At 40.0% G+C, this 22,089-nt stretch overlaps 1 protein-coding gene across 4 annotated transcripts in view; it reads right to left on the bottom strand.

The window, feature by feature from the left end:
* The window catches only part of JPH1 (junctophilin 1), a 69,117-nt gene that overhangs the window by 18,869 nt on the left and 28,159 nt on the right, over positions 1–22,089 (bottom strand). The window lies entirely within an intron of this gene.

Genomic DNA, 22,089 nt, shown 5'->3' with positions numbered 1-22,089 from the left:
GCTCTTCTTATGATTGTACACAAATACACAGGACATCTGGAAAAACAATCATGAATGCTTTCTTGATGTATTAACTCTGAAACCACAATGGTAAGAAATATATCTGTTTGTCAATCTGTAAGCCACCCGACTAAACCCATTCGTGCCATATTGACAATCCTTTGGGTTTACTTGCCTAGAAGGCCACAAATCCAACTCTGTGAACTGCAAGTTGCACAGGTCATAAGGGGGTACAGAACTTCCAGCCCACAGGCCACTTCAGTCTAGCCCACACCATTACTTGGAGTACCTTGCCTGGGCCCAGCTTGCTTGCACTGGGGATAGCAAATGCTGTTGTGCAGGTGAGTTCCAAAGCCCTTTGTCCCTCTGCATTCTCTAGTTCGATATCAGAGACAGCAGAGAGGATGGGTGTAGCAGAACCCACCTATGTGCATGCCTCTATGTGAAAATTCTTCCCTATGCATGGACAAGTTCCAGTCTTCACCACATCTCATGCCCACCACTATCCCTGACCAGATAGCATGTCTTCATATATACGAGAATATGATAAATCCACCTATAGCTATTGACAAGGATCTCTCAATGAAATATTGACTCACATAGCAGAGAGTCAACTTTTGCAATAAAGATCCAAACTGATGGAAATTGCACCTTACAGTATTTAAGCTTCTTCAGATTCATCCACTGAAAGCTACAGAAATGCAAATGAAATAGCTCTGTAAAGTATGATTAGATTTTTAAAACCCCTTCAAAATATATTTCACTTATTATCTCATGTTTAAACTGGATATATGCATTATCTTTGGTAGTGTCTTATCTCTGGAGTTCATTAATCCAATTATTTCTTTAATTTAACCTCTTGTACTGAAGTACCCAAGACACATCTATTTTCCCAGGCCGGTCCTCCAATTTGCTGCAATGTTAACTTTTTGTTTCTCTTCTTCCATTGTTTTTTCTTATCATCTCTTCCTTCTGTTTCATCATGTGTCTGTTTATTTAGATTGTAGCCCTGCCAGCAGGGTTTTGTTTTTGTTTTTTCCCTTTTTTGTCATTGTCAGTGTTACACACTTACACTGCAATTTTTAAGGAGATACCTAAGAAATTAGTGCAGTTGTGTGGGGAGGCATGCAAAGATCTGCAGGGAGGAAGGTGAGTTGCTGAAGATTCCCCCACCTCAACGTTCCACTGATGGAAGCCTTCTATCATGTATTAAAACAATAGAAAAATATATGGAGAATTGAAAATGATATGGAGTTGTTAAATAAGGTGCTCAGTCAGAAATCTGAACTGATAAGCAGCACTATGTAAACAGAAAAGTTAGTACAATGCTGCCAGTGAAACCTGGGGAACGTTCATGCATTTATGGAGCTATTAAAAGCTGTGTAAACAAATCCTTATCTAAAACCATAGCGTATACTGAAAAAGCACCTTGTTAGTCTGAAGTAGGATGATTATTTGGGGCAGTCGCGAGCATCAATTGCTGCCGGCAGGTATGAGAGTCTTATAAGGAAATCTGGGTAGAATCTTGAGAAAATTAAAGCTCTGGCCACCACCTGGTAACAGCAAGTGCTACAGTAATAAACAGAATCAGGGGTTTGTTTTGTTTTTTAATGCTCACTCTTACCATAAAGCCTTGCAGAACATCAGTACATGCTACCAGTGGCACAGCTTTTGCCAACAGCAACTATAAGGGAAGTTCAAGACTGCAGGATCTTGTTATTCTGTAGCAATAAATACATTTTGTAAAATGCCCTAACTAGCATATTGGAGATATACCTATAACCAGCCATTTGTGACTTCTATTGAAAATCTCTGTTTGCCCTCCCTGTTTTATGCTCCTTCATACATAAGACAGAAGTTACCTTTTTATTATCTTCCGCAGAAAAGGTTTGGAATTTCCCACCCCCTTGACCGTACATTGCACACTGGACCCGCACATCAGCATTACCTATGGGAATTCAGCAGCCCCCAAAGAGAACACAGCTTGCAGAGAACAACACCCCTTGCTGCTCTGCATAACCACACCTCTGCCACTGTGAGTGACTGGCCGGCCCATCACTCAAGCTCAAGAATCACTTTGGAGTGGCTACCAATAGTTTATCCCCATTTTCTTTTTATTTCCCCCTACCCTAAGACTGCACAACTGTGATCATCATTATCACCACATCATCTGTCTTTTGCAAATGCACTCTTACAGCTGTATGATACATGTAGTTTTGTCTGATCAATTTTCTTGTATGTTTCAAGGAAGCAGCCAAGTGAGTAGGTAACATGCATGGACACAGACTGACTCAGCAAGACTGAATTTGGGCTGATCTGCGCATAGTTGCCAGGGACCGGTTGCCTAGCTGTCATTTGGAAAGATGCACCAAAATAGATTAGTAGTGAAAAAATATCAACTTTCATATAATCCTCTTGATTTTAAATGTTTAAGTGAGAATTCTTGGTGTCGTTCCCCTTTTCAACATTTTCCTGAAAGAAAAGGGGCAATGTTCAGAGTAGGAGGGAAAGACTTGATGGGTCCTGCTTGGAAGGACATTAGGAAACTGGCTGGGGGACTGCAAGGCAAGGAGGAAGAGCCCTATTGTCCAACCCACACTATATAGCTTAATCATAAGGTGGTTTTGTGTGTTATGAAGATCCACCCCATATAAACCAATCCATAAAACTCAACACTGATTATTGAAAAAGGGAGCGAAGATTGTTAGGCAGAGAAGCAGGACAACATAAAGGTGGGCATTTGTTTACAAGATACTATATTAATTTTATCCAATTTACATTTAACATAAAATATTAAGCACTGTGTACCACATTGATGAGTGCTATAAACAGCTGCACATCATTTCAATAAAAAGACGGATCAAGATCCAAAACCTTATTTAACCTTGTATACATTTCCTCTCATGCCAATTCTAAGTATGCTCTTGGTTCATAGGTCAAATCACAATAAGAAAAGAAACTGCATGGACATAGAAGTAATAAAGTAGAAGGTAGAAAGATGTATATCTGAAATACATGCATGCATTCCGAGAGTACACCATTTATCAACTTCCAGGTGAATCCATGTGAATAATATAACTGAGGAAAGGTCTAAAAATGGGATCCTGCTCTATGAAAATAACTATGCTTGGAATGGAGAATCCTACAAATTGTGAGTTCTATATCACAAGTGACCCTATGCACAGAAACTAGACGTCCCTCTGCAGACCTTTCCCACAACACAGTCAAGGGTTAGACAGAGATGCAATGAAGGGCATGAATCCAATGAGTATAGTGATGCTCGCAGCTTCATTGGGCATTGGAAAATGTCTTAGAATATGTGTCTGTGTGCATACAGCTCCATTAATACAAGCTTTCAAATAAGATTTTACCAGAATCTATACACTTTATTCTTTTTTACATTTCATAAATCTTAGTAATACTTTTTCAATCAGTAATTAAAACATATTGCAGCACACACTTTTTCTATCATCATTTAATTCCACAGTCAGTATAAATAACTAAACAGATGCAAAGCTACTTATACAAAGAAGTCTCTCAAAATTCACCAACACCCTCCTTCCCTGTGAGAAAGATAATGATTCCTGTCCCTATTGTATTGCACAAACATGAGTTCCTCTTCTCCTATCTGCATAGGACATTGTCTAAGTACATGCACTTTTTCACCATATTTCCCAAAGGTTAAAATATGCTTATGCATTCATGCCAAGGTAGCCAAACAGCATTTGCATGAAGCGTCCCTTTTTCCTTTCCCTGTTAGCATCACTTAAGCCAAACAAGTATCCCATTGCATGTGACCTCAGCAGCAAGGGAAGACTTTTATACAGAAGTCACAGAGAAAACACACATACAATGATCATTTTTCATTTACATCATCCAAGAGTCCCGGTTCTCCTTTTCTTTCATTCTTCCCGTTCCCTTCTATCAGTCGACTTATTTATTCCATTCAACACATGCTCACTGCCAAGGCCCAGCATATTATCAGTTCCGCACTTTCTCTGTGACCAGCTGTTTACCCTGTGCTAAGGCCCCTGCCTTCTCCTTGGCTTTCTTCCTCTACGGCATCCCATAGCACATAGCTTCCACCCATTCTTGCTGACATTTGGTTTGTCACTCTCTGCCAAGTAAGCAGATAGTGGCATTTGATATTCAATTTGATTTTTCCATTCCTTGCCAGAGCCTTAGACTCGAAGACTTCCTTTCTTCCTTCCCATTTCCAGCCTCAAGTAAATCTGCTACGCACAGGTTATAATTCTTTTGTAGACTCATTCTGTCTGTACATTGATCCTAGAGTTGCTCTGAACCTTCAGGATTTCCTACTCAGACATCACAGTTGAATGAAACCTGTCTGCTAACCCCACAGAAGTGAAATTTGCCATGTGTACATATGAAGTATATAAACATTTGGAAGTTATTTATTATTATTAATTTGGAGCATTTTATCCTGTTCTATACAAAAATCTTAGGATTATGATAAAAAACACCATCCCTACCCACTATGGGATTTATTTATCTTCTTTAAAATAGTTGTACCTTGTTGTCTTTCCTCATATACTTTAGGATGGTTTACGAAGGAAAAAATAATACAAGCCGCAAGATAGAAAAGGAACAAAAAATAATGAAAGCCAACAACAAAACAGTTCAAAAGCAACTCCAGTACAAGTAAATAGCCCCATAATATGCTATAATAAAGGGCCATCATAAAAAATATCAAAGCATAAAACAAGATTATATATAATGATGTAAGGCAAGTAATAAAACCCAGTTCTTAAAGGTCAAAGGTGTTCCTAAAAGGATGATATTAATACTGTGTAAAAATTAAAGAGGTCGAATGAACCTACCTAGGTGAGAAGTCCCAAAGACCGGGAACAACAACTGAGAAAGTCTTTTCCCTTGTCCCAACCAAATGTGAGTTTGAAGTGGACAAGAGAGCCTCTTACATTTGTTGTAAACCGTCTCAAAATGTCTGTGATGGGATGGTATAGAAAAGTTTTAAACAAACAAACAAACAAACAAACAAAATGTAGATGATAATGAGTGAAAGCAGAACATTATGGGAAGATTTCTGGCTTGATTTCTTGTTTATCTTACTGAACATGAATAGCAAGATATGAAACACAACAAGAACCCCTGAGTTCTAGCTTGTTATATTCTGTAAAAATCTGAAACCACTAACAAAGCTCTATTGGAGTCTGGGCAACATAGCATTTTAATCATAGTGGACCATCATCAACATTGTTATTATCCTTGTCAATTCATTTCTATTGTATGCATTTGATGTAGAATATGCATTGATATATAATATACTGACATGTTGCTACTTTAATTTCAATGAAGATGTTAAATAACAATGCATTACATGTATTATTTTGGATTAATTCCTTGCCCCATCTTAGACTGGATTTTCCTACATCCTTAGCACAGTTGAAAAAAAAACCAAGTTTCACTGCTGTTTTACTTGCAACCAAGCACACATATCAGTCTATACTGACACCTGGCAGGTGTGTGCAGGGCTGGAAAATGATGGGGAGAAGCACCAACCTTGCCACGAGTCATTCCTGAAGCTTTGCTGAGTGTTGTAAGAGCATGCTAAATTATCTTTATTCTTACATGCTGCTGTTATGGGCCAATTGCCTCTTCTTGGCCTCCAATGCACCCCTAGGAGAGCAACTGTTCTGTGAGCTAAGCATTTGGGCAGCATGCTATTGGGTACAACCGAGGGCCTACCCGTCTAAGCCTCGCACCACCAGTGAGGGGGTTACTGTTTCATAGTTCATCCTTCCAGCAACCACCTACGCATTGGGACATTTATCAGAATTCTCGTGCATCACATTTTTGTACAGAAAGTACTGACAGATGGAATAAGAATATGCTGTTTCTGTCATCACCATTATGAGTTTAACTACACTTATAAAAAGAACCTTTCCCGCTTTTACTTTTTAAAACAGTGCTGGCATTAAAAAAAATTAAACCCATAGATTATTTTCAGTATGTTAAACTAGTCTGGTCTGCATGTGTGAGTATCAAATGATAATATGGAATGTAACAGTAGCTATGTTCGTCTATTGGTTGTGAAGGTGCTACTGGGCTTTCCATTTTCTAACAGATTCTGTATGCTACCTTCACTTATAGACAGATAATAACCCATCCACCTGGACAAGACTTACTCAGGATATTATTATTACATTTATATCCACCTTTCCCCCTTATGCAGGGAACCCAAGGTGGCTTACATGCTCCTCTTCCTTGATTCCATTTTCTTTGTACAACAACAACCCTGTGAGGTAGGTTAGTTTAACTGGGTGCCAGTGACCAGCCCAAACTAACCCAGTGAGTTTCATGGTCAAGTGGGGGCTAGACTCCTGATCTCCCAGTCCCTGTCCAACCACTTCACTCTAAAAGAGCAGAAATACACATATGAGAACATAAACGTGCATATATCACTTTAACTGAGAGCCAGTGCAGTGTGGTGGATAGAGTATTGGACTCCATCATATCTTACTTGCAAAATGAATCAGGAGCTGGGGCTGCTTGGGCAGTGGAACAGATTCTTATTCAGAAAAGTGGTATTAAATAACTTGTGTAAAAGGAAAATAAGGATTTTAAAATATACAGAGGTTCATTTGATGGCAGACAATCAAGGACCTTTCCTAAGTACAAACTCTATTGGTATATTTGCTTTGATATTTATGCAGCATGCTTTTCCAAGTTGATGAAACTGAATCATGCTTTGAGTTCAGATGCTAAAGATAAATATTTTCTAATATTATTTCCCAAGGTCATCTTTTGCTTACAAGCATATAATTTCTAAATATTTTTAATAAGGGACACCAACCGATTTAACTCCTTAACTATTAGTGTCATCTTTTCAAAAATCAATGCAGAAATAGTCTAAGATGAGAATAATTACACAATCAACATACTATTGTTTACCTAGAAGAAAATAAAATTTCATGGTATTCAGCTATCTTAGCGCAGTTGTTTAACTTCCATTTGTTTTCCAACTCTGAACTCTGCATATATTTCCCTGTCAAGAAAAAAGGCAAATTTCCCAGACACTTAAAAACAATAGAAAGGGATAGAGTGAATGGAATGTACCCTAAATGTGTCATATGGTGAGTTGGACAGGGCTCCCCATGCATACTTTCCCTTCCAGGCTTTCAGAGGGGTTTTTTACTTTTTGAGAGCTAGCAAGCTGCATTAATGGGTCTAGAAAGATGTATCAAAAAACAGAATGGTCTTAATAGCTTTCCTTTCTGAACTAGCAGGAGGCTCAAGAAGTGTTGCAAAGGTGTAGAACAATGATTTCTATTTGATTTCTGTTTCCTCTTCTCTCTCCTTCCTTTATGTGGCAACAGATTGCTTTTTTTTTTTTTTTTTTGAGGGGTGAGTTATGCTGTAAGAATTTAGTTTCTCATTTCTCTTTCTGTAAACTTCAGACCTCCTTCATGGATCACTGCCTTGTCGTGGCAAAGGGGCTTACATAGCTCAATGAAGCTATGAGCTATGCCGTGCAGGGCCACCCAAGACGGAGAGGTCATAGCACAGAACTCTGACAAAACATGATCCACTGGAGAAGGAAATGGCAACCCACTCCAGATAAGAATGCCTTCTTAAGAGATAAGAATGCCTTCTTAAATGAACAGTGCAAAGAAATAGAAGAAAACAATAGAATAGGGAGGATCAGAGATCTCTTCAAGAAAATTGGAGATATGGAGAGAACGTTTCATGCAAAGATGGGCATGATAAAGGACCAAAATGGCAGGGACCTAACAGAGGCAGAAGAGATTAAGAAGAGGTGGCAAGATTACACAGAGGAACTATACAAGAAAGAGCTTAACATCCCTGATAACCACAATGGGGTGGTCACTGACCTCAGGCCAGACATCCTGGAATGTGAAGTCAAATGGGACTTAGGAAGTCGGAGCAACAACAAAGCTAGTGGAGGTGACAGTGTTATTCAAAATCTTAAAAGACGATGCAGTAAAAGTGCTACACTCAATATGCCAGCAAATTTGGAAAACTCAACAGTGGCCACAGGATTGGAAAAGGTCAGTTTACATTCTAATCCCAAAGAAGGGCAATGCCAAAGAATGTTCAAACTACCACACCATTGCACTCATTTCACACGTTAGCAAAGTTATGCTCAAAATCCTACCAGCTAGGCTCCAGCAGTATGTGGACCGAGAACTACCAGAAGTACAGGCAGGGTTTGAAGAGGGAGAGGAACTAGAGATCAAATTGGCAACATACCCTGGATCATGGAGAAAGCTAGGGAGTTCCAGAAAAACATCTACTTCTGCTTCATTGACTATGCTAAAGCCTTTGATTGTGTGGATCACAAAAAATTATGGCAAGTTCGTAAAGAGATGGGAGTACCAGACCATCTTATTTCTCTCTTGAGAAACCTATATGTGGGTCAAGAAGCAACAATGAAAACTGGACACATAAGCACTGATTGGTTCAAAATTGAGAAAGGAGTTCGGCAAGGATGTATACTGTTGCCCTGTCTATTTAACTGATATGCAGAGCACATCATGAGAAAGGCAGGTCTAGATTAATCACCAGTTGGAATTAAGCTTGCTGGGAGAAATATCAACAACCTCAGATATGCATATGATACAACTCTAGTGGCAGAAAGTGAAGAGGAACTAAAGAGCCTCTTGATGTGGGTGAAGGAGGAGAGTGCAAAAGTTGGCTTGAAACTCAACATTAAGAAAACTAAGATTATGGCATCCGGTCTTCTCACTTCCTGGCAAATAGATGGGGAAGAAATGGAGGTAGTGACAGATTTGATTTTCCTGGGCTCCAAGATCACCACAGATGGGAACTGCAGCCAAGAAATTAAAAGACACTTGCTCCTGGGGAGGAAAGCTATGGCAAATCTAGACAGCATACTAAAAAGCAGAGACATCACCCTGCCAACAAAAGTGCATATAGTCAAGGCTATGGTTTTCCCAGTTGCAATGTATGGCTGTGAAAGTTGGATCATAATTCATCAGCTGCGCCCCTACCTGGAGTACGACTGCCTCACGACAGTGACACATGCGCTGGTGACTTCCCATCTTGACTTCTGTAACGCGCTCTACGTGGGGCTACCCTTGAAGACGGTCTGGATACTTCAATTGGTTCAAAATAGAGCTGCCAGGCTGCTGATGGGGACTGGGCGTTATGTTCACATGACTCCAGTCCTCCGTCTGCTTCACTGGCTTCCCATTGAAGTCCGGGCCCAATTCAAGGTGTTGGTGATGACCTATAAAGCCCTAAACAGCTTGGGTCCTGGTTACCTGAAGGAACGCTTACATCCATATATGCCTGGCCGCCCCTTGAGATCGGCGGGAGAGGCCCTTCTCCGGGAACCTTCCGTGAAAGAAATTAGGAGGGTGGGTACTCGGAGGAGGACTTTCTCTGCGGTGGCGCCTAAGTTATGGAATGTGCTCTCCAGAGAGGTCCGCCTGGTGCCGTTGTTATTTGTTTTTCAGCGCCAGGCGAAGACCTTTTTATTTAAGCAGCATTTTAATTGTTAATATTATTGGATTTTATCTGGCCAGGGCGGCTTATTTTATATTGGTATTTTTGTATTTTTAACTTAATGTTTATATTTTTTAATTTAATGTTATAATTATTTTTTAACTTATTGTTGTAAGCCACCCCGAGGCTTCGGCGAATGGGGCGGCATAAAAATGTTTTAATAAATAAATAAATAAATAAGGAAGGCTGAGTGCCAAAGAATTGAGGCCTTTGTATTGTGGTGCTGGAGGAGACTCCTGCGAGTCCCTTGGACAGTAAGGCAATCAAACCGGTCAGTCCTAGAAGAGATCAACTCTGATTGCTCTTTCGAAGGCCAGATCCTGAAGATGAAACTCAAATACTTTGGCCACCTAATGAGAAGGAAGGACTCCCTGGAGAAGAGCCAAGTGCTGGAAACAATAGATGGCAAAAGAAGAAGGGGACAGCAGAGAATGAGGTGGTTAGATGGAGTGACTGAAGCAGTTGGTGTGAGCTTGAGTGGACTCCGGGGGATAGCAGAAGACAGGAAGGCCTGGAGGAATGTTGTCCATGGGGTCACGTTGGGTCGGACACGACTTTGCGACTAACAACAACAACAATACTTCAGACCTCCCTGATCTTCCCAGCTGATTCTGTTTTGGTTGCATAATGATCTGTTCCACCTCTAAACTCTACTATTAATAGGAATGTTATAATCAAAAAGAAAATGAATTTAGAATGATATATACACAGGAAAAATAATCAGAAATGGTAAGCAATGAAGCATCTTCTTTCCTTTTATTCCAAAGACTAGAGATTGACAGGAAAGGGCACGGTTCAGGCACACCCCTCCACCCTTCTTTAAAGGAGATAGAAATATCCAAGAGAGCATAGTGGCCCATCTCATGCATTAATGGAACTGATTGCTCTGGGATATTAGGGAAGTGAAAGGCACAAAAATTAGAGAGTATATGTTACCCCATCAATGATTCAGACAAGTACAAGAACAAGTTATCCTTCCTTGTCCTTTCTCAACTTGAGTTGGTTACTCGTGAGTAGGTTGCTGGCTAGGAGTACTCCACCCTCCTATTCAAAATACAGTTTTCTATAGCTATTCTAAGTCTTCTGCTGGGAAAGCATCAATTTCAAGTTGCATGTTCTCTTCCCTTTACATTATTCTTTTCCTTTCAGAAGGAACTCCCTTTCTACATGATGGAAAATGATCATTGACATCACTGGCTGGGAAAGATACAGATTCCATTTTGGTTGGGTTCTCTACAGCAGACAGCCCTTTGCAGAGGTTCTGGGAAAACAATTTTCAAATGTAGAACAACAATGTCACTCAGATGTATATTGTAACAGAAAAATATTACTATCCAAATCGCTGCACATATTCTCTGTGGTAGGCATTTGTGTTTAATAGGCTTAAGCTTGAAGGATTTTCATGAGGCAATTAAAGGTATCTGAAAAAGGATAGCTGACTTGATTCCTGGAAAGGATACAAACTCCTAGAGGCCAGCTGGTTTAAAAATGAAACATGCTGAAAGACTGAGAGGACCTAATGCAGTATTTTGATTTTGAAAAATAGATCTTTACTCCACAATTATAATCACATGATGGCATCAAAAATAACCCAGGAAATAATGGTGCTTTATGGAACATGGAGAAAAAAGGAGATCCAACATTGCTAAAAAAGTTGCAGAAATACAGCAAGAAGTGCAAGAAGATATAGCATGAATGATGAAGCTAATTGTTTATTTAGGTCTTCTAATCTGCAAAGTAGAAGAAATAACATTTGCTCTCTCATACAAACACAGCAGCTTTATTGTTCGCTGGTTTAACCTATAGATGGGGCATACATAAATATTTTATTTGTTTGTTTGTTTATTTTAAACTTTTCTAGACTGTCCCATTAATGAAGTCTTGGGATGGTTTAATTTTATACTTAGCTTTCAGGAAAATAACAATATTGAATTCTTATACTGGAAGAAATGACATCATTTATTTACATTGCAAATAAATACTGTTCAGTGCAGGTTGTTTTTTTAAAAATTTACTGTAAACAGAGTACATTATTGACCTGTCAAAGTTGATAAGCAGAGTCTAAGCAAAAGTTAAGGTTTCATGCAATGTATTTTTTTCAGCTCAAAGCTCCTCGTTCTATCCATAGATGAGTTAATCACACATTGGCTCTAAAGTGACCACCCCGAGCAAGAGAGCAGAAAAGGGAATGAGACATCTAGTCATGTTTCCTGTTTCAGCAAACCTCTAAAATTCAGTGTTATGCCACTCCAGCTGCAACATTTAATCATTTACATTAATAAAAATGGACACTTTTGAGTGACTAAAAAGAAGCTAATCCCAGTTAGGCAAACAGATTATTAAATGTAACACAAATTAGAAACATAGAAACAGAGCGAGTCAGAAGGGGTCTCCCGGGCCATCTAGTCTGACCTCCGGCACCAGCCGGCTCCGCTCACGATATGCCCACCATGTGGACGTCCAGCCTATCCTTGAACACCTGCACCAATGGGGCCTCAACGACCTCTCGTGGAAGCCCATTCCACACCCTCGGGGTCCTGACTGTCAGGAAGTACTTCCTGGCATCCAAATGGAACCTTGGCTCCCTGAGCTTTTTTCCATTGGAGCGCGTTCTGCCTTCCTCTGCAGGGGAGAAAAGGTCTCTACCCATCTCCATGTGACATCCCCTCGCATCCTGTATGTGGCCAACACATCCCCTCTGAGTCTCCTCTTCTCCAGGCTGAAGAGGCCCAGTTCCCCCAGTCTCGCCTCATACGGCATCCCCTGCAAACTGGCCACCAACCTTGTGGCCCTACGCTGCACTGACTCCAACCTGGCTATATCCTTTCTGTAATGAGGGGCCCAAAACTGAACACAATACTCCAGTTGTGGGTGCACCAGAGTCATGTAGAGTGGTAGTAATACCCCTCTTGATCTAGAAGCCACACTTCTGGCTATGCAACCAAGGGTGGCGTTTGCCCTCCTGACCACCGCATCACACTGCTGACTCATGTTTAGCCTGCAGTCAACCAGTACCCCGAGGTCCCTTTCACAAGTGCTGCTCTCCAGCCACTTGTCACCTAACCTGTACTTATGACAGCTATTCCTATGCCCCAAGTGCACGACCTTGCACTTATCCACATTGAACGCCATCCTGTTGTCTCCTGCCCACTTCCATAGTCTGTCCAGATCCTTTTGGATCTGGAGTACCTGCTCCTCAGTTGTGGCCACTGCTCCAGTTTTAGTGTCGTCTGCGAATTTGATCAGCAGACTGTTCACCCCTTTTTCCATGTCATTAATGAAAAGATTAAACAGGATCGGCCCCAGGACAGAGCCCTGGGGGACCCCGCTTGTTACTGGCTGCCATCCCGATGATTCCCAGCTAATGGTTACCTTCTGCTTACAGTCAGTCAACCATGCCCTAATTCACTGGACAGTGCTTTGGTGTATCCCAAAACTCCTCAGTTTCTCCACCAGGATATCATGGGGCACTTTGTCAAAGGCCTTACTGAAATCCAGGTATACCACATCCACTGCATCCCCTCCATCTAGCCATCTCGAAACCTTGTCATTGAATTCCACAAGGTTTGTCTGGCAGGACCTGTTTTTGCGGAAGCCGTGTTGTGTGGCTGTCAGCCTCCCTTCCCTATCTAGCATCACTAGATCTCTCTCTATGATGAGCCTTTCCATTGCTTTTCCTACAATGGACATAAGGCTAACCGGTCTATAATTCCCCATGTCCTTTCTACTACCCTTTTTGAAAATTGGGACCACTGATGCCACCCTCCAGTCCTCTGGAACTTTACCTGTTCTCCACGAGGTCTCAAAAGTGGAGGCCAGCGGGTGTGAGAGAACCCCTGCCAAATTGCAGATGGTCAGAGTAGATGCAGATGGGAGAGCGTGGTCTGAAGGTTTTCTGTGTTTGGTCTTGAAATGCTAAAGCATGTGAGACAAACTCTGGCCTGCTTTCTAATTCAGCCCCATCCGAAGCACTTCCCCTTTAGGGAAAATAGGCTGAAAAATCCCTGCTATAACTGTGGGTGTTCCCTTAGCACACTGCTCACTATCTCACATGGGAGGGTGAGTGGTCTGCTAGCTAAGAGCTTTGCTTGCTTAGCATCATTTGCAATGCCCAGAGCATGTGAAGCTACCTGCATGAAGTGTGGAGAGGAGTGCTGCTCTAGCTGGCCATTTGGCAAGATTGCTTCATCGTGCATAGGCTTTGCCCAGCCATGGAAGATCATTAACAGCAAAACTGTGTCCCCTTTGAGGTGCCAGGCAGCATGTTCATCCACCTGGTGACTCTGACAGGCTGGCTTTACCCACTCTCTATCTTCAACAATGGAGGAAGGCACAGGCAACTGAAGCTGGATCTGCAGGTGAAGGCTAGAGGGGTTCCAGTTTGGTTAGGAACCAAGGGACATCATGGCCACATTCTATGGTGTCATCAGGGGTAGAGAGGGCTGGGGGAGGTTGTCGTCAAATATCTCACTTAATTATAGTTCTTTTAGCGTTAGGGTAAACCTTGATGAATTTGTAAACATGATGCATTTGAAATAAATAAATATTTTCTTTACTAGCCTGTGTAGGAATATTTTATGCCTTCCAAAGATGTTCGATTTTTTTCCCACAACAGAAAAATAAGCTATGGGCATTAAATCAACAGGAAGCCCAAAAGATAAAAACATTCTGGCTATTCAACGCTATCTATATTCAGCCTCAAAACATATTAAGATCTTGTTGAAACAAACACTGAATAAAGTTTCATTTACACTTGTGCAAGGGATGAGTCGTAATACAGTATATCACAGAAGTGAGTACACCCCTCACATTTTGTAAATAATTATATCTTTTCATGTGACAACCCTGAAGAAATGACAATTGCTACAATGTAAAGTAGTGAGTATACAGCTTGTATAACAGTGTAAATTTGCTGTCCCCTCAAAATAACTCAACACACAGCCATTAATGTCTAAACCACCAGCAACGAAAGTGAGTACACCCCTAAGTGAAACTGTCCAAATTGGGCATTATTCGCCATTTTCCCTCCCCGGTGTCATGTGACTCATTAGTGTAACAAGGTCTCAGGTGTGAATGGGGAGCAGGTGTGTCAGATTTGGTGTTATCACTCTCACCCTCTCATACTGGTCACTGGAAGTTCAACATGGCACCTCATGGCAAAGAACTCTCTGAGGATCTGAAAAAAAGAATTGTTGCTCTACATAAAGATGGCCTAGGCTATAAGAAGATTGCCAAGACCCTGAAACTGAGCTGCAACACAGCGGCCAAGACCATACAGTGGTTTAACAGGACAGGTTCCACTCAGAACAGGCTTCGCCATGGTCGACCAAAGAAGTTGAGTGCATGTGGTCAGCATCATATCCAGAGGCTGGTTTTCAGAAATAGATGTATGAGTGCTGCCAGCATTGCTGCAGAGGTTGAAGGGGTGGTGGGTCAGCCCGTCAGTGCTCAGACCATACACAGCACAGTGCATCAAATTGGTCTGCAGGGCTGTCGTCCCAGAAGGAAGCCTCTTCTAAAGATGATGCACAAGAAAGCCCGCAAACAGTTTGCTGAAGACAAGCAGACTAAGGACATGGATTAGTGGAACCATGTCCTGTGGTCAGAAGAGACCAAGATACACTTATTTGGTTCAGATGGTGTCAAGCGTGTGTGGCGACAACCAGGTGAGGAGTACAAAGACAAGTGTGTCTTGCCTACAGTCAAGCATGGTGGTGGGAGTGTCATGGTCTGGGGCTGCGTGAGTGCTGCCGGCACTGGGGAGCTATAGTTCATTGAGGAAACCATGAATGCCAACATGTACTGTGGCATATGAAGCAGAGCATGTTCCCCTCCCTTCGGAGACTGGGCCGCAGGGCAGTATTCCAACATGATAACGACCCCAAACACACCTCCAAGATGACCACTGCCTTGCTAAAGAAGCTGAGGGTAAAGGTGATGGACTGGCCATGTCTCCAGACCTAAACCCTATCAAGCATCTGTGGGGCATCCTGAAATGAAAGGTGGAGGAGCGCAAGGTCTCTAACATCCACCAGCTCCATGATGTCATCATGGAGGAGTGGAAGAGGACTCCAGAGGCAACCTGTGAAGCTCTGGTGAACTCCATGCCCAAGAGGGTTAAGGCAGTGCTGGAAAATAATGGGGGCCACACAAAATATTGACACTTTGGGCCCAATTTGGACAGTTTCACTTAGGGGTGTACTCACATTTCCTGCCAGCAGTTTAGACATTAATGGCTGTATGTTGAGTTATTTTGAGGGGACAGCAAATTTACACTGTTATACAAGCTGTATACTCACTAATTTACATTGTAGCAAAGTGTCATTTCTTCAGGGTTGTCACATGAAAAGATATAATAAAATATTTACAAAATGTGAGGGGTGTACTCACCTCTGTGATATACTGTATATCGTCTATGAAATATTATTCAGCTAAGAGATGGTTTGACACTACTTGGCAAAAATGTTTCTTTGAAAATATGGGTCAAAGGACATGATGAGAGGATTCATTGTCAGAAATCTCGGAAGAATACTTAGAGATAATAAAGCAGTTTTCACAAATACTTGACAATGGTGTTCTAGAGAAGAGAAACTGCTTTCATCCAAAGGTCAAGGAACAGATTAAAATTGCAGCATCTTTAATGTGTACCTTTGTACAACTTTACGAAATAAAGCCTACTAAACAGTGATATTTACACCTAGGAAGGAAAGTATTGGGCTGCTCAAAGATGCACACATTTATTATACACTTAAAGAATATACAAGTGAAAAAGAAGAATGGACTATACAACAATAGTCATTTAGGGCTGGATTATTAGAAATTTTAAAGAAATGGGTCACAATTACACATCACTGATTTAATGAATCACAATGTGAATAAATGTCATGTTTCTTTTCTCTTCCATTGTTTTCTCTTTCACCTGAGTCTGAAAAAAAAACCCCAAGAAAGATAGTGTGGTACTACACAGAACTAGAATTATGGTTAAGTATGACCCCTAAAGCCAGACTGCATAAACCTACAATTCCTAGTTTAAACCTATTTTACAATCCTGGTTTGTTTGGATAACTTAATCATAATCCTCAATCCTTTCCAGATCTATTTACTCATTTTGTAAAGTGAAATGAATGGGCTCTGTACACCACCAGCTTGCTGTTTGTTCATCCTAGTTTGCTTAGGTGAATGTAGCCACTGTAACAAAATTCCCTTCACACAAGGTAGGACAAACAAGTATTTTCAGAGAAAGATTTCAGAACAGCTTGGGGGGGGGGGGGGGAAATCAGATGACACAACCTGGATCTGGGGGTAGGCATCTGTTAGAATGCTGTGGAGCTGCAGAACTAAACAAAATAACATTTTGGATTTTCTTTTAAAAACAAGATGCTAGCCCTCATGTTTGATGAAACTAGCATGGTAAAATAGCCAGAGCAGGTTTGCAGAGGCAGCTTAGTGATCTACAGAATGCTGGAGATTGCGCTTGATTCATCTGATATAAAATTCTCTTGATTCTGATATAAGCCACTTTGCATTCACTGATAATTAAACTGTAGCTTGAATGCCCAGTCCTAAAGTAACAGAGCATACTTAACAGCTGGGCAATAGCTGTTTGGCTAGACACTTCTTGCTGGACAAAACACATGGGTATGTGGGGAGGTTACTCCAATATCCAGAAGCCTGAAGAACACGCAGTGAGGGTAGTGATATGACAGACCAATTGCCATCCTGCAACCTTTGCTGCTCTGTCATGGCTCTATGCAAGGCTTTTTAAAAATAGAATCTCCTATGTCCATAGTTGTATGCAAATGACAGGTAAAAAGTTAAATCATGAAGCACATTTTAGTACTCTGCAGGGAAATTATTGATAACATATTCTTGCAAAAACACAATATTTTTCTGACAAAAATAAAAAAGTGGCAACTCTAATTCTAAGTAGCTATAAGCCAGACAGCATAAAGGCACAGCTGCTTGTGGATTACTACCAACCAGTGGCAGATCATTATAGCATAAGTCACAACTGCATTAGGCTTGATCAAGTGCCACATTTGGTAGCACAATACCACAAAACTTGGTTTATAGTGACCCTTTTGGCGAGGTAAACTGGCCTTTTGATCAAAGTAGGAAATAATTTACAAACATTAATTTGACTGTTGTTATTATTAGTTTAATCATAAAACAGTATGTCACATTCATGGCACCATGTACAGTATTATGCCCTTTAGCTTTGTTTGTTCTTACTAGGTTCTTAAAAAAAGGCATAAATGTAGCCTCACTGGAAAAACAGATTCCACCAACTAACCTATTTATGGTCTGAAAATTTAAATTTACCATACCTATTGGAGAAAAATAATAAATATATAATAATTTTACATGTTGCTTTTCATTTTTTGGGGTTTAGATGGTTACATTTATTATTATTATTATTATTATTATTATTATTATTATTATTATTATTATTATTACATTTCTATGCCGCCCCTTGCCAAAACCTTGGGGCGGCTTACAACACAATAAAATACATTGAAATACAATAGAACATAATAAATTACCATTAAATACAAAAATACAAAAAATACACTGAGTTACAAATATAAAATTAAAATTATCAGTATAAAATAAGTAAATAAAAATATAGGAGGAGAAAAGAGAAGGAAGAAGAAGTTGCCCTGGCCAGATCATATGTTTTAACAATTAAAATGATGTTTAAATAAAAAGGTTTAAATAAAAAGGTTTAAATAAAAATTTACACAGAGAACAAAATATAAAAAGCAAACACATGTCAACAAAAAGATAAAAAATCTTGCTTCTTATGAAACACATACCCTAGAATTTTTCTTCAATGTGTGCATGGTGTATTCTTGGAGGAACCCATATTATTGAACCACATTGTTATTTTAACTCAAACTGAAGGGTTTATTCTTTTAAATGTGTTGTGCTGTGTGAATACACATAATCCAAACAAAATGGTGGGATCCTTCAGATTGCGGCATCTAATGATGCGCTTTAAATCATATATTCTATGATGCATTAAAATCATTAATCACAGACCATGCACTGTGGACTAGTTAACATGCTTGTGCCCTGTGTACATTTAAAAGATAACGCTCGCCTTGGGCCTGGAGTAAAAAATGGAAGAACAAAGAAGAGCCGACACACATTACTAGGCTGAAGAAAACAGGCAACAACTATATTAATACCAAACAGACAGTTTGACAGCAAAGGGCAAGGCCACTCAAACATGACAATCTAAATGTGGTGGCACCCGGCCTCCTTAGATATTTAAGGAGGATGGCGTCAAGACAAATGCAGGTCAGACATTCCTGCTTTTAAAAATAATTTTACTTAATTGAATTACATGTGATTTACACTGCCTTACTAGAAATAATTAAAGAGAAGCACACCTCTACTAAGTGCCATCTTATAATTTGAATGTCTTCCTTTAGGTACATTTAGTGCACTAGGGGAATTCCAACACTTTTTGAAACCTTCTGAAATATTGCTGGAAGCAGAGTCTCATAGCAAAATCTGTGATAAGGCGTGCTCCAGTTCAAGTGGTAAGATTAAGATGATGGAAAGGACTTCAAGCTGTAGGACAAGGTGCTGTTTTACATGGAGTCTGTTACTTATTTCCTCTAGCAGTTCAATATTTTTAAACAAATGAAACCTGAGCAAAAATGATTATTTACATAGCTTTATATAAGTCTTACGTTGCCTAAAAAGGTACAGTTTAACTAAAAGGAAATGAAAAGTTGCTTTCAGTGCAGTTTTTGCAAGCAAATTTCCTTGTGGAGATTATCTTCTATTTGAGCTGCAGCTAATGGTTTAATTTTTTTTCATCAATTCATGTTTAAAAACTTCAGCATGTATTATTTTATATAAATGTGGGCTTATTTTAATAAACATATCCGTATTTGAGTATATGCTATGAGAACTAATATTCAAAGTGACTGTGTTGATTCCCAAGAAACAATAAAATATTATTTTTAATGATCGAATAAGATAATGTTTGCTTGCAGCAATTCTGTTGATGCGGAAAACCAGGTTACAGCTGATGAGATGGAAACTGCAATCACCATAGCAACAATCTATCTTTTAAGAGAGAAAAGGGGTGAGGAAGGGCACAACTGTCTTTGCTCCTTGCTCATATACACAGCTTCATTTTAATGCCAGATTTAGGAATTTTAAATAGCTAACTACCTTGGCATAAAAAAAGCAAATACAGTTTGGCTTTGTCAAGGCACCCTTGCCATTGCGCACTGTGACTTCTACCTACAATGTACCTCAGTAAAATTAGCATCGTCTTGTACTTAAAAGGAAAGTAACATATTTCATTGCAACAGTCTTCCTAATGACGCAGACCACAATTCCCATCATCCTCACCCAATGGTCCTCTTGGCAGGGGAGGTTGGCAGTTGATGTCCAATAATTAGCAGATTTATGATGGCTGCATTATATGGTTAAAGTACAGCATATACTTAAGTTGCGACACAGGCAACTTCACAAATACAAAAAAAAATGACCACGCTGCTCCAACTAATAAGAAATTCCTGTATGTCATACTAAGATATAAAACTGACTTTTAATACAGATGTTGTTTTTAACAGAATCCTCTTCCATTGGTTGGATCCTGATTAAGATAATCATATTTTAGTTCTGATTAATTTAGCCCTATAGTTTCAACAGCACTAAAGCAGTAGGTCCCAAACCTTGGGTCCCTGGATTTGCTGGGCTATGCTCCCATAATCTCTGACTGTTCACCATGCTTGCTAGTCCAGCATAGGATATGAGCCATGGATCTAAATTATGGCTTATTTATTTATTTCAGTTTAACCCATTAAGTTCAGATGCTTATAGAGTTCTATGTGACAATGTGGTAGCTGCCTTTTAATAAAACATGTGATGCTTAAGTAAGCATGGGGTGGTGATTTTAAATTAACAGAGTTTAAATTCATTAATAGATTCATAGAATGATAGGGTTGGAATGGGCCAAGCAGGCCATCATGTCCAACCCCCTGCTAGTGCAGGATGTGAAGTTATACCATCCCACCCAGATAACTGTCCAGTTTTGCCTTGAATGTCTCTAGTGTACGAAAGGCCATGACCTCTCTTGGCAATGGCTTGAGTATCCATGTAAACTGGCTACCCCAATCACAGATTGCTCTGTTCGAATATCAGTGGCTGGAAGGCATACTGGTAGGGTATTGCCATCATTCGTGACAAGACTTCCATTCTCCCTATTGTTAGTCCCAGCTGGTACAGGTCCAGGCTTGGTTAGCACATTATTAGAACATGGCATGGTTCAAAATACACATTATAGAACTATTAGTAATCACATTCATTCATTAGGCTTGATTTGAAAAAGGATGTGGCTAAGACCTTTTGACAATACACAAGCATTTTATATAACCTCATCAGCAAGTGAAAACTATATCCTCAATTGCAAATTGGATAGTTCAGATGGGTTGAAAATTTCCTTGCTGTGATTCACAGTTCTTACACATCCATTTAGTAATAGTTGGGACTACAACTTCTGAATTACTGACCTTAAATTATTTCTTCCCATTGGGAAATAAAAGTTTTTAGTATGTCTTAAACTTGAATAGAGAGCAGTACAGTTAACTCCCTTAAATAATAGGGGATAAAAAGCCAAGTAGTAAATTTGGTTAAATGGATGAAGTGAAGACTTAAAAACACAACCAAATGGGAAGAGCAGGAGTAAAACCAGGAGAGATTTATAACAAATTCTTTACATAGATCCAGAAACAAATTATTATTCATTATAAAGGGAAATAGCAGAACTTCTGAACAGGAAGCCTACAAGATGCCAGAGGGATAAATAAATAAATAAACTTGTACCTAGCTAAGAAAAATGGCAAGTCTACCATAAATTTCACCTCACTGAATTAAAGGAATGCAACTGAACAGCCACCAATCCCAAGGAAAAGGTTCTGAGCAGCTAAGGCAAATAGAAATAAAGGAAGAAAAGAGGGCCCCAACAGTGGGAAAAACATACAGACTTTAGTGTGGAAAGAAACAATATTTCTACTATATTATTTCTAGGATCCTCTTCATAACATAATGCATCTGTGGTGGGTGCTTCTGAATGGAACGTTGTTACCCCTAGCTCGGAGACTTATGAGTAGAAGATGACATCAGGGTCTCTTCCCCACCCCCATAAAATTTTGTGAATGAAGCAGGGCAATGTCACCATAAAAGCCAACTCTGATAGGGACCTGGTAGCTGTCACCACCACCTTTTCCCACCATCTCAGGAATTTCCCTCACTGATTGGGCTGGTATGTGGGAAAGCTGTCCTCATAGAGGTTACCATCTCTGGACTGGGCATCATGAAAGGAAGGCCCTTTTCTTAGGTTTTGGCTGGGCAAGAATACATCTATTCCTAGTTAGGAATATTTAGTACTTGCAAATATATTTTGCCAGAGGCTTTTGGAAAGGGCTATTGAGTGAGTGGAGCGAAACAAGCCATCTGCTTTCTGGCACGCTGGGTCACTCATGTTGACTTAACAATTAGCTAAGGTTCTGAGCACATATAGCAGTCACTTCA

This window comes from Varanus komodoensis, unplaced genomic scaffold (assembly GCF_004798865.1).
Source record: "Varanus komodoensis strain SLA01 unplaced genomic scaffold, ASM479886v1 scaffold14_1, whole genome shotgun sequence".
Taxonomy (NCBI): domain Eukaryota; kingdom Metazoa; phylum Chordata; class Lepidosauria; order Squamata; family Varanidae; genus Varanus; species Varanus komodoensis.
The sequence above is the reverse complement of the archived record's forward strand: the minus strand, read 5'-3'. Positions and strand labels throughout refer to the sequence as shown.